The sequence below is a fragment of the Xenopus laevis genome, chromosome 7L (genome assembly GCF_017654675.1).
Source record: "Xenopus laevis strain J_2021 chromosome 7L, Xenopus_laevis_v10.1, whole genome shotgun sequence".
Lineage (NCBI taxonomy): Eukaryota > Metazoa > Chordata > Amphibia > Anura > Pipidae > Xenopus > Xenopus laevis.
The window spans coordinates 76,295,970-76,307,985 of record NC_054383.1 but is presented as its reverse complement, the minus strand read 5'-3'; positions in this window follow the sequence as shown (position 1 = coordinate 76,307,985).

Below are 12,016 nucleotides of genomic sequence, written 5' to 3'. Positions count from 1 at the left end.
AGCCACATTCAGGGAACTATAGTTCAGCAGTCCACCTTTTGATTAAGACAATTGGGGCCAATTTACTAATGCTTGGGCCTCCGCATGGTTTCCGCATCCAAATATCTCAGCTTGCTGCCAATCAGTTTTTTTCCTCTAATGGGTATACAAAAAAAACTTAGCACCTAAAACCTTTCAAACGTATTGTTTTGTTTTTGTTATTTTTCTGATTAGAAACTCGTGTATGAAATAAGCATGCAAAGGGAATTATTACTATTTAGAGGTCATGTTACATCTTTCACCTGAAATTCCATTTAGCATCATTATTTCCTATGAAGAAAATACTATGTATGCTCTACCTATGGTTTTTAAACATTGAACAGATTGCATCTACAGCTTCATTTCACTTTTACATAGTGAAAATTTTGCAGAACTTTTATAAACATTTTTGGACATATTTAGGATCGCTAGTAGGACTTTTAATTGTCATTTCACCTTTTTAGTTAAACTGAATACACCTTGACCTCCTACAGAATGAAATGAGACTAACTTCAAATCAGAGGGATAATCCAGTAAAAGGTAAGGTTAAACGTCTCTTCATCTGCCACAGGGCCATCAAATCTGTCTGATTGCTATTGATAGATATAATGGTACATTTAGGGGCCAATTCATTAACTTCGAGTGAAGGATTCGAAGTAAAAAAACTTCAAATTTCGAAGTGTTTTTTGGGCTACTTCGACCATCGAATGGGCTACTTCGACCTTCGACTACGACTTTGTATCGAAGGATTCTAACTAAAAATTGTTCGACTATTCGACCATTCGATAGTCGAAGTACTGTCTCTTTAAGAAAAAACTTCGACCCCTTAGTTCACCACCTAAAAGCTACTGAACCGAATGTTACCCTATGGGGAAGGTCCCCATAGGCTTGGCTAAATTTTTTTGGTCGAAGGATAATCCTTCGATCGTTGGATTAAAATCCTTCGAATCGTTCGATTCGAAGGATTTAATCGTTCGATTCGAAGGATTTAATCGTTCGATTCCAAGGATTTAATCGTTCGATTGAAGGATTATTCCTTCGTTCATTCGATCGAACTTTTTTTTTTTTTTAAACTTCTTTTTATTGATTTTAACAACAATGCATCCACACGAAGAGATACAAATCACAGAAAAAAAAAAAAAAAAAAAAAAGGAAAAAAGAAAAAGAGAAAGGAAAGGTAGAGGAAAAGGAAAGTAAAGTAGAGGAGGGCGGAGGGGGGGGTCGAACGTACAGAGTAATCATACACAATAACACAATGCCAACATTCTAGACCTCAAAAAACATGTGGGCTGTTAGTTGCAGGGTTAAGCACCCAGATCATCCAAATGTCTATGAACTTGTCCATACAGCCTCTAGCAAAATAGGCAGCTTTGTAGCATGGCAGTGCCTTATTAACTAATTCTTTCCAGGTAGCAAGTGTTGGAGGATCAGGCCTGTTCCATTTCAAAATTATCTGTTTACGTGCATAGTACATTAACAATTGAAGCAATATTCTGTCGGAACCCTTGTCAACAAATCCCTTCGTCAAACCCAAGAGCGCCAGTGCTGGGTCCAGAGGTAACTCGAGGACCATTATTTTAGATATAAAGGCGGTTAATTGTGTCCAGTAGGTCACTAGTTTGGGGCAAGCCCATATCATATGTAGCCAAGTCCCCGGGTGGCCACACCCTCGAGTACAATTGGCGTCTCTGGTGGGAGTAATGTGGTGGAGGCGCTCAGGAGTTAAGTAGGAGCGATGTAGGAATTTCACCTGAATCAGCTTGTCTCTGCTGGCAATCAAGGGTTGAGTCAGTAACCGGAGAATTTCCGACCACTTATCGGGATCTAAGTCCACTATGTCTAAAAGCCATTTGTCATAAGTGCGGAGCTGCTGTCTGTCTTGCCATGATTGAATGGTTTGGTAGATAGTGGAGAGAGGTTTGGGTACATCCTGCAGTTGTAGTTTGGTTTCCAATTCGGAAGCTTGGATAAGTGTCAGAGGACCAACGAGTTGCTTTTTTGCTGCATGATGGAGTAGGCAGCTCCGAAAATATGCCGCCTGGGTAACTGGAAACGAGGTTTGCAGTTGGTCTCTACTGAGGAATTGGTCCTGGGGGAACAAATCTTTCACAAATCTCAGGCCGGCTGTTGCCCAAATATGATAGTCGGGGATGTCCAGCATAAGAGGGAGATTCACATTGCGCCATAGTGGAGCATGAGGGGAGTACACAGTCAGGCCCTTGGGGGTGAAAATAGATTGTGTGACTTTCCAGGCTGTGATAGTGGTGATCATGGACCTGGTGACCATTGGGTGTGCCTCCCTTCCCCTGTATACCAAGAGCCGCAGGGCCTCCCTTGACCCCAAAACGGCAGCTTCCAGGGTCACTGCCGAGTTCGAGCAGTCTGACTCAAACCACCATCTACTTGTCACCAGAATTGCCGCCAAGTAATAGTGGTATAGGTTGGGCAATGCCAGGCCACCTGCCTGATTTGAGCGTTGTAAAGTGGAGAAGCTTATCCTCGGGTTTTTGTTGTCCCAAATGAAAGAGCGGAGTTGTGAGTCCACATGAGAAAAAAAACATTTAGGCAAGCAGATCGGTGTATTTCTGAAAACATACAAAAATTTAGGGAGAAATTTCATTTTGACCAGGTTGAGTCTGCCATACAGCGAAAGAGGAAGCGAAGCCCAAAGTGAAAATTTAGTTTTCATGTCAGTGAGGATGGGGTCAATATTGAGTTTCCTATACTGAGTGACATCTCGTGTAACCTGGATCCCAAGATATGTGAATTTGTCCACCCATTGGAGTGGGGAGTCGGGGGGTAGGTGGTTTTTGGCCTCAACATCTATCGCGAATAGGGTGGATTTTCCCCAGTTCACTTTCAAGCCCGAGAACTTACCGTTCTCATCAATAACACTAAGGAGATTGGTCAAGGAGCGGTTGGGGCTGTCTAGGAATAGAAGTAAATCGTCTGCGTAAAGGGCAATTTTTTCCACTAGGTTACCCCTAATTAAACCGCCAATGTCCGGCTTATTTCTGATTATCTCGGCCAAGGGTTCCATAGCTAGGCAAAACAGGAAGGGTGAAAGCGGGCAGCCTTGCCTGGTGCCCCTCTGTAGTGCAAAGGTGGGGGATAGCATATTATTCGCTCTAATTTGGGCCGTGGGAGAATTATACAGTGCCTGAAGCCAGCAGAGGTACCGGGGACCAAAGCCGAAGCGCTTTAGGGTCTGCCAGAGGAAGGGCCATTCGACCGAGTCGAAGGCCTTCTCCGCATCCAGAGCCGCTATCGCCCGAGTACCCATGTTATCATGTTGCAGTTGGAGGTGAGTAAAGAGCCTCCTGATGTTCACATCAGTAGCTCTAGTGGGTATGAACCCAGTCTGATCAGAGTGTACTAGATCTTTCATAAAAGGCTTGAGCCTGTTCGCCAGGATCTTAGCTAGCAATTTGGCGTCAAAATTTATAAGGGATATCGGGCGATAAGCGGAGCACTGAAGTGCGTCCTTCCCTTTTTTGGGTATTAAGGATATGAAGGCCTGCGACATGGACAGAGGTGTGGTACCCCTGCTGGCTATTTCGTTCATTAGACCAGTTAGGTGGGGTCCCAGCAATTGTAAGTGGTGTTTGTAGAACTCGGCTGGGAGCCCGTCTGGGCCCGGGGCCTTGCCTGTGGGGGAAGCTTTCACTGCCTCTTCCACCTCCTCAAGTGTTATGGGCGCTTCCAAGAGTATCTGGCTGTTGTCAGAGAGGTATGGCAGCTGAGCGGCTCCCAAATATGTGAGAATGTCCTCATCAGTTTGCACTGATTTGGCAGAATATAAATCCTGGTAAAACTGTTTGAAGGCATCTAAGACACGGCGGGGGTGCGTGACCAGGGTGTCAGTGGCATCTCTGATAAGGGGGATCGTGGCCGTGGGTCTGTCTTCCCTGGCTAACATTGCTAGGAGTTTCCCCGCCTTGTCCCCAGACTCAAAAATCGTGTATTGCTGTCTGAGTATGTGTGCCTGTGCACGTTCTATGGAGGCTAATGAAAGGAGACGGGCTGCCTGGAGCCACTCATTCCTCATCTCGTCCGTGGGGTCCCCTAGGTAAGCCTGTTCTTTTTCGGCGGTCTCTGCCTCTAGTGAATCAATCTTTTGAGCAAGAGATTGTTTGGCCTTGCTAATCCCCGAAATATAGGCTCCCCGTGTTGTGGCCTTGAAGGCATCCCATACAGTGAAAAGATCTGCTGTGTGGGGGTTTATTTGCCAGTAGTGAGAGACTGCGGGGTGTACTATGGCTTCCACTGTTGTGTGTCCCACCCAGTGAGGGGGAAGCCTCCATATCCTATCGGGCGGATCAGGGTGCAATCTAAGTGTTAGCGTAAGCGGGGCATGGTCCGATATGCCTCTCGGCAGGTATTCTATCTCTTGTATGAGCGGCAAGGACTCAGGTAGGGCAAAGACCAAATCAATGCGGGAGTGGGTTTTATGAGAGGCCGAGTAACATGAAAACTCTCTTTTTAGGGGGTGTTTCCACCTCCAAAGCTCCGTGAGGCTGTTAGTGCAGGCCCAGGTGCCCAAGGGAAGCTTGCTATAGTGAGTACCCGTCAGTGTATCGGTTGCCGGTTGCAGCACCGCATTGAAGTCCCCAAAGAGCAGAGTTGGAGCAGGGGTGAAACTCGCTAAGGAAGTAGTGATTAGTGTCAGTAGCTGGTCATCAGCTGCAGGGGGAAGATAAATGGAGGCTAACGTAAGGAGGAGCCCATTAATCTGTGCTTGCACTATGACATAGCGTCCGTTGGGGTCCTGTTTGACTTGCCTTACCTGGAAGTTAAGTTTTTTGTGCACTAGGATAGCCACCCCCCTTGAGTAGGACGAGTATGTGGACTGAAAGGTTCTGCCTACCCATGCCCGTTTTAGTGCCAAAATTTTCTGCCCAGTTAAGTGGGTCTCCTGCAAGAGGAGTACGTCAGGTTTATACCTCTTGACAAAATCAAAAACAAGGGTACGTTTCAATTTGTCACCTAACCCCCTAACGTTCCAGCTAATGATCCGTAGGTCCGCCATGTGTGTGATGAATATATGGTTGGAGCCGCACAGTGCCATTCCCCTGCCTGGAGTTCGGTCCCCCCCTCAAGAGAGCATAGAAAGAAGAGAATTGAAAAAGAAAGGGAAAAGAGTAGAAGAAGAAACATGTAGTGACAGTGATAGACATTTCAAAGCACATAAAATATTACAGGTACACGTATCGAAACAGTCGAGATTATCCCGTGTCCTGTGAGTCCCAATGTTCTTGGCTGCTACCAAGAATCCCCCCACCCTGACCCTTCTGGAACACGAAGAGTCCCGATACCCTAAACTGACTGCCTAAGCGGGAGGCACCCCGTAACTATCTGGAAAGGTAGTTCGTAACTTAATAACAGTGAACGGCTAGAGCCAAATAAGCAATTTTACCCTTCTGGAAAGAAGTGTCGTAGGCGCTTGGATTGCCTGGCGAGGGCCGCCCAGGCCGATGCCTGCATCCAGGGACTTTGCCGTGCCCCACCATGATAACTGTCTCAGCGCTTGTCAAGCCACAGCCCCACTTCTTCAGGGTCTGTGAAAAATCGGACCTGCTGGCCATCAACGACCCGGAGCCTGCTAGGGTACAGCATACCGTATTTGATGCCTTTGTCACGGAGCCGCTTCTTGACATCCTGGAACGTGCGGCGTTGCCGTTGGACTTCTGCAGAGAAGTCGGGATAAAATTGTAGAGTAGCGTTGAGGTATTTAACTTCCCCTTTCTTCCGCGCTGCCAGCAGGATGGCGTCTCTGTCGCGGTAATTCAGTAGACGGAGGATGAAAGGCCTAGGTGGAGCCCCTGGAACTTGCCTCGTTGGGATCCTATGGGCCCGTTCCACCGTGTAGGCCGTAGACAGGGCAAGCGGTGCCAGGAGGTCTTTAATCAGTTGTTCAATAAAGTCAGCCGGGCTTAGGCCTTCGGAGCCTTCTGGCAGGCCTATGATGCGCACGTTGTTGCGACGCGTTCTGTTTTCAGCGTCCTCTGCTCTCTGCGATAAAAGCTTGACTTGGCGCTGCAGCTCCGCTATAGCCGGCTGTTGTTGGCGCAGCGTGTCCTCCGCCTCGCTGATGCGATGTTCCGTCTCCGTCACCCGGCCGCGAATTTTCGCCAAGTCGGCCCGGAACAGAGCGATCTCCGTTTGGATCTCAACACGCAGATCATCCATCTTGGCCGATATCGCTGTCTGGGACTCTTTAATGGCCCCCAGCAGCATGCTGGATTCAGGGGAGATATCGGCCGGCCGTTCCGGGTCAGTGCCGGAGGGATCAGACATACCTGTGCGCGTGTCTGTGCTGGTGCAGGCCGCGGGCCTCGACAAGATGGCGTCGCCCTCGCCCCGGCGGTGTTGTTTAGGGGCAGTATGGAGGGACCTTGAGCGTCGGTTGCGGCTGCGGGCACTCATATGACTGTCCTGATAGTATCCCCCAGGGTCTGGAGGGTGAGATGCAGCTCTAGGATGTGGCAGGGTATGCAATCAGGATGGGTTCCACACAGAGCTCTAGCCGAACACGTCTTCCCGCTCGCCCTACATAGCCACGCCCCCCTCGATCGAACTTTTTTGCGCAAAATCCTTCGACTTCGATATTCGAAGTCGAAGGATTTTCATTCCCAGTCGAATATCGAGGGTTAATTAACCCTCGATATTCAACCTTGATGCATCGGCCCCTTATTGTCTTATAGAAGCAAATAGAAAGAATTCAGAGCTTAGTGAAGAGAGGACCTTAGAAAAGAAGGCATACAAACATACTCTTGAAGGCAAAATTCCGGTTACCTTTGAGGCAACAAACAACAGAGAGAATAGAGGTCTTTTAGAAAACTATGGCAAAGACATACCTCATGGTGAAAAAACAAGTTCATTTGTAGTGATACTCATCATGATTGTTAGAAGTCGTCCAGAGGTTTCCTAAACAGCAAACCTTATAAAGGCTTCTGTACTGCAAAAACACATATTTATAATATAAAATTAAAAGTGGTGTGTTGTGAGTCCATAAGGAATAAAGCAAGCTAGGGGAGCCAATTAAGTTCTGAGAAGTCACTCATTTAGGGAAAGTGACATTAACCAATGATTTTTGTCCTTGCTACAAATGATCAGAGAAAGGACATTTCTCCACTACTTTCTTCTTTATTGAAATTGGAAGACTGGTTTGGAACATCACAAAAGCTCCTTGGCACAGAAATGTAAGGGATTGCTTTTTTGACTTGCTGTTGTACAAATAAATAGAGAATAAATCTTTTTTGTTAGAGAACAGGGAATGCATCCCTCCCTGTACAAGTATTACTTTTGATGGAAAGTTAATGCCCAGTCTGCCAAGCTTTTTACATTCCATGTGATAACACAAGATGTTTTCCAGAACTTAAACTGAAGTGGGAGATCTGCCTTCTTAGCAAACAGAGGATTTCCAGAGATTGTTTGTTACATACTGAAATAAGAGCCCCGAACTCTGTCATTACTCTCTTACCAAACTTTGAAATATCTGATTGACAGGCTATAAAGACAGAGCTAAAAGAATAACACTTATTTTAATGCAGTGGCTTAACATACTTTATAACTTTACATAGCTTTAGGTATCTGGGTTCTGAAACTTAGGAAAGTAATATATGCAGGGACCCGTTATTCAGAATGTTTGGAAACTGAGGGTTTTCTGGATAAGGGGGCTTTCCAGAATTTGAATCTCCATACCTTGTCTACTAAAAAATGTTTAAATATTAATTAAACCCAATAGGATTGTTTTTCCTCCAGTGAGGATTAGTCAAATCTAAGTTGGGATCAAGTACAAGGTGCTGTTTTATTATTACAGGGAAAAAGGCAAGCATTTTAAAAAAATTTAATTATCTGATTGAAATTGAAGTCTATGGGAGATGGTCTTCCTTAATTTTGGATAATTAGATTCCAGATAATGTATCTCATACCTATATTTTTCTATCAGTTCAAAGTGTTAGAGTAACTGATTTTAATAAGCAAAAGAAATTCCAATGTTTCGATCACATCTTAGTGATCTTCCTCGGGGGAAAAAAACGTATTAGTTAAAACTAACTAGTTCGTTTTTTTCAGGGAAAAAAAACAAACTAATTTGTTTTAACTACTAAGTTTTAGTTCCTTTTTTTTATATTTGTCAAAAAAAACGCACTCACAGGACTTAAAAAAAGGTTATAATTTATTTTTAAAAAACGGACTGACGTTTCGGCTGTAACAACAGCCTTTCTCAGCCGAAACGCCAATCCGTTTTTTTTTAAATTTACTATAACCTTTTCCTGTGAGTACGGTATTTTTGATAAATTGAATGTTCAAATATGCTACAGTACTTGCACCCAGGCTACTAATTATCTTTTGTTGTGAGTGCCAATACAACTCCTTGGATATATATATATATATATATATATATATATATATATATATATATATATATATATATATATATATATATATATATATATATATATATATAATTCCCAGTTAGAAAGCTCCGAATGTCCATCTCCCATAGAATCCATTTTATTATTTATTTTTTCTCTTTAATAGTAAAACCATTCCTTGTATATATATATATATATATATATATATATATATATATATATATATATATATATATATATATATATATATATATATATATATATATATATATATATCTACAGGTACACACATTTATTTCATCTACACAGTTATGGTTGTTTGTAATTTATATATATATATATATATATATATATATATATATAGATATATAGATAGATAGATAGATAGATAGATAGATAGATAGAAAGATATATATATATATACAGTATACATACTTACACTCATGTACTAAGAGGGCTTTTCCATTAATCTTTGCTACTCCTAGCAGAAAATGTGTCTTTAGTTTTTCATTACAGTGTTACATGCCGGTATGTGAGACAACTGAGACTGGTTTAGTGAGAGAATGATTCTTTTTCATGCAGCCCAGAAGAGTCCAGCTGAGGTGAGGGTAAGTCAGAACCCCAGAGAAATGGGGCCAGTACAGGTGTACTTCCTGTCCCCCTTAATTAAGAACTTACGTCCAGCTATTAGGCAGATACTTCTGTAAGATAAAGTTAACAAGTCTCTGGAGACTGACAAAAGAAATTGAGGAATCTCTCATTACTTCATAAACATAGGATTAAGGGTTATTTTCCGTATACACAACTGAAAATACATGAAACAGGTTCATCAAAGCTTTACTGTACAGCCAAGATTAGCAGTGCTAGAAACCTTTTTTTGTAGCAATGTAGCAAAAGAAACAAGATTAAGGTTTGCAACATTCACTCTGATTATATCTTAGTTGGGATCAAGCACAAGGTGGTTTACTTCAATTATTTAATTAAAATGGAGCCTATGGGAGATGTCCTTTGCATAGTTCAGAGCATTCTGGATAACAAGTTTCCAGATAAGAAATGCCTTAACTGTAATTAACAGCCAATTTGGTTGCAAAGAATCATATGGCAAGACTAAAACAGGGGAATTCTTTAACCGTCAAACCTGCTATGTATGGTCCTGCTGGTTTGGATAACAAGGGTAATTTGGGCAAATACCAAGACTAATGCACAGAACTGGAGAAAAGAAACACAACTTTATTACCCATTTTTATCTTTGAATTTAATGACAAAGTAAAATCTTTAACTGTGTGCCAAATCAAGGCTTTCTTGCCAACCCCTGCTGAACATATCAGTATACAGATGTGAGTAATAGCAAGCCAGGACCTGGAACTAATGAACAGATGTTAATAAATATTCTGATCTCTGATGTCATTCCCTTTATGCAGCCCTTTGATCACACACAGTAATGGCAGCCCTACTTACTAATACTTTGGCTCCATTTCCCTCTAGCTGAATACAGTTTAAAAGCTATTAAATAAAAAAAAATCCTTGCACTGTAAGAAACAGTGACACACTACTGGACCTGATAGCTTCACCATTAAGTTCCATTTCAAATGTCACTGAGTACACTTTACTTAGCATTTTATAATCACTTCTTACTGCCATATGGACTTTGCTATATTTGCAATATTTGTCACCCCTGTCTCAATGTAATAGAGATAATGATAGTATTTTTTTCTAGCAAAGCCAGTACTTGTTAGGCAATGGTGTTGTCAAGTAATGTTGCATCTGTGCCTTTATTTTGCACAATTTTAATATATGTAAGGATTATGTATGCATGTTAATAGGAAGGTAAAATATAGAAGTTCAAATATTTATTTTTATTTTATCTAAAAATATTGTTTTATGCTAGAAATAGATAGATGATCCCTTTTATATGTGTAGGAGTGTAAGGTTTTCCTATACCTAGGCTAGGCTGGGTCCTTTTTCCCATAGGGGAGGGGAGTATTTCCCCAGAGGTTATAAAAAGGGATGTTGCCATGTGTTCTGTCTCTGTCAAGTGCACCCATTGGAAGTGGGGCGTTGCTGCTAGTGCCTGATATGAAGATAGGCCTCAGTATAGGAACAAGTAAGTGTCAGGTCAGAAACTGTAATAGGTCACTATAGGAGTGACTGAAAAAGTTCAGGAAAGATAGTGAGCAGCTAAGGCTCCAACGAGGAGTATAGTGAAGGGTTAGCACCCTGTGGTGACAAGTCCACCAGGTTAGGGACTCAAGTGGTTAGGCTCAGGGATAGAGAGATCCTTGGAGCATAGACCAACTGTAAGATTCACCTTCAATGGGGAATGAGCGCCAAAGGCAGGAAAGGTGGCTCAGTTGACATAGCTGACTAACAAAGGATCAGACAGTACCCATGAGTATTATATTGTATGTAAATGACCTGCTGCCACTACTCATGAAGTGAAACCATCTGAGTACACATCTTGAATATGTATTGAGAAATGTACCATCAGTTCAATAAATGTTCTGCTGTTTTAAAGAACCACTGGTGCCCAATGTTTATTTGATCAAGAGTGAATACAGTGTGTGCTTATACCAGCGTAGTAATTCCTTCCTTCATACCATAAGTGGCTGCCCCACCTGAGGATAAAGAGTCTAATTATATTGTGCCTACCAGGAGCTGCTGGGAGTTGGACCCCTTGCCCGGGTACCGAAAGCAGTGGATAGTAACCCAAGGGAGGTTTTAGGCAGACCCTGACCTATCCACCTGTTACATATGTAATGGAAGCAAGACTAGTGTTAATTCATGTCACATCTTACTTCTAAGTATAGGTGATCTTTTACCGTTAAACCCCATCATCAGAACTCACTGAAGTGGGCAGGACTGTTAACTGCAAAAATAAGAATTATTTTGATAAAATGTTTAAAAAATATTTCATTTTAAATAAATGGCTTAAATATAGGCTACATGCCAAAACCATTTAAGGCTCCACAAAACTTTGGACCCTTTTCCTAAATATATATTTAATTTGTTCATTGTTTAGGGCCCCCCTTCACCTTCTGCATTCCAGGGCCCCAGCAACTTCAGGGTCTTTTTTCTTTTATTGTTCCACTCCTGATTTAAATTCCAGTAAATTGGCACTTGGCACGATATACAGTACTTCAAGGGTATACAGCTGCTGGATCTGCTTCCTCTCATGTTATGCACAACAAAATAGATCAACTGACGTGAAAAGAAAGTGACAGCAATTAGCCCATGGTGATAGAAATTTCATGCTGGGGATGAGTGCCATACTTAAGAAATTCCAGCTGTTAAATATTAAGTATTACAATTTACTAATCCTAAAATCTTACAGTAGTAACTGATCAAACACCCTTTGAAAATGCTATGAAGTAATTTAGACAATCATCCCAAAGACAATTGGGTTACAGATGCATTATTCCTTCCCCACTGACATTTAGGAGTAAATTCATTAACCTCCGAAAAATCACCAGCAACAGCTTGCTCACACAGCGCAACACTTCACCAGGCGTAGATTCGCCAGGACAGCGCTAATTCACTAAAATCCGAAGTTGCGTCCAGGGAGCTGAATGCTGGCGAAGTTGCGCTAGCGTTACTGCGCCAAACTAAGCAAAGTAACGCCA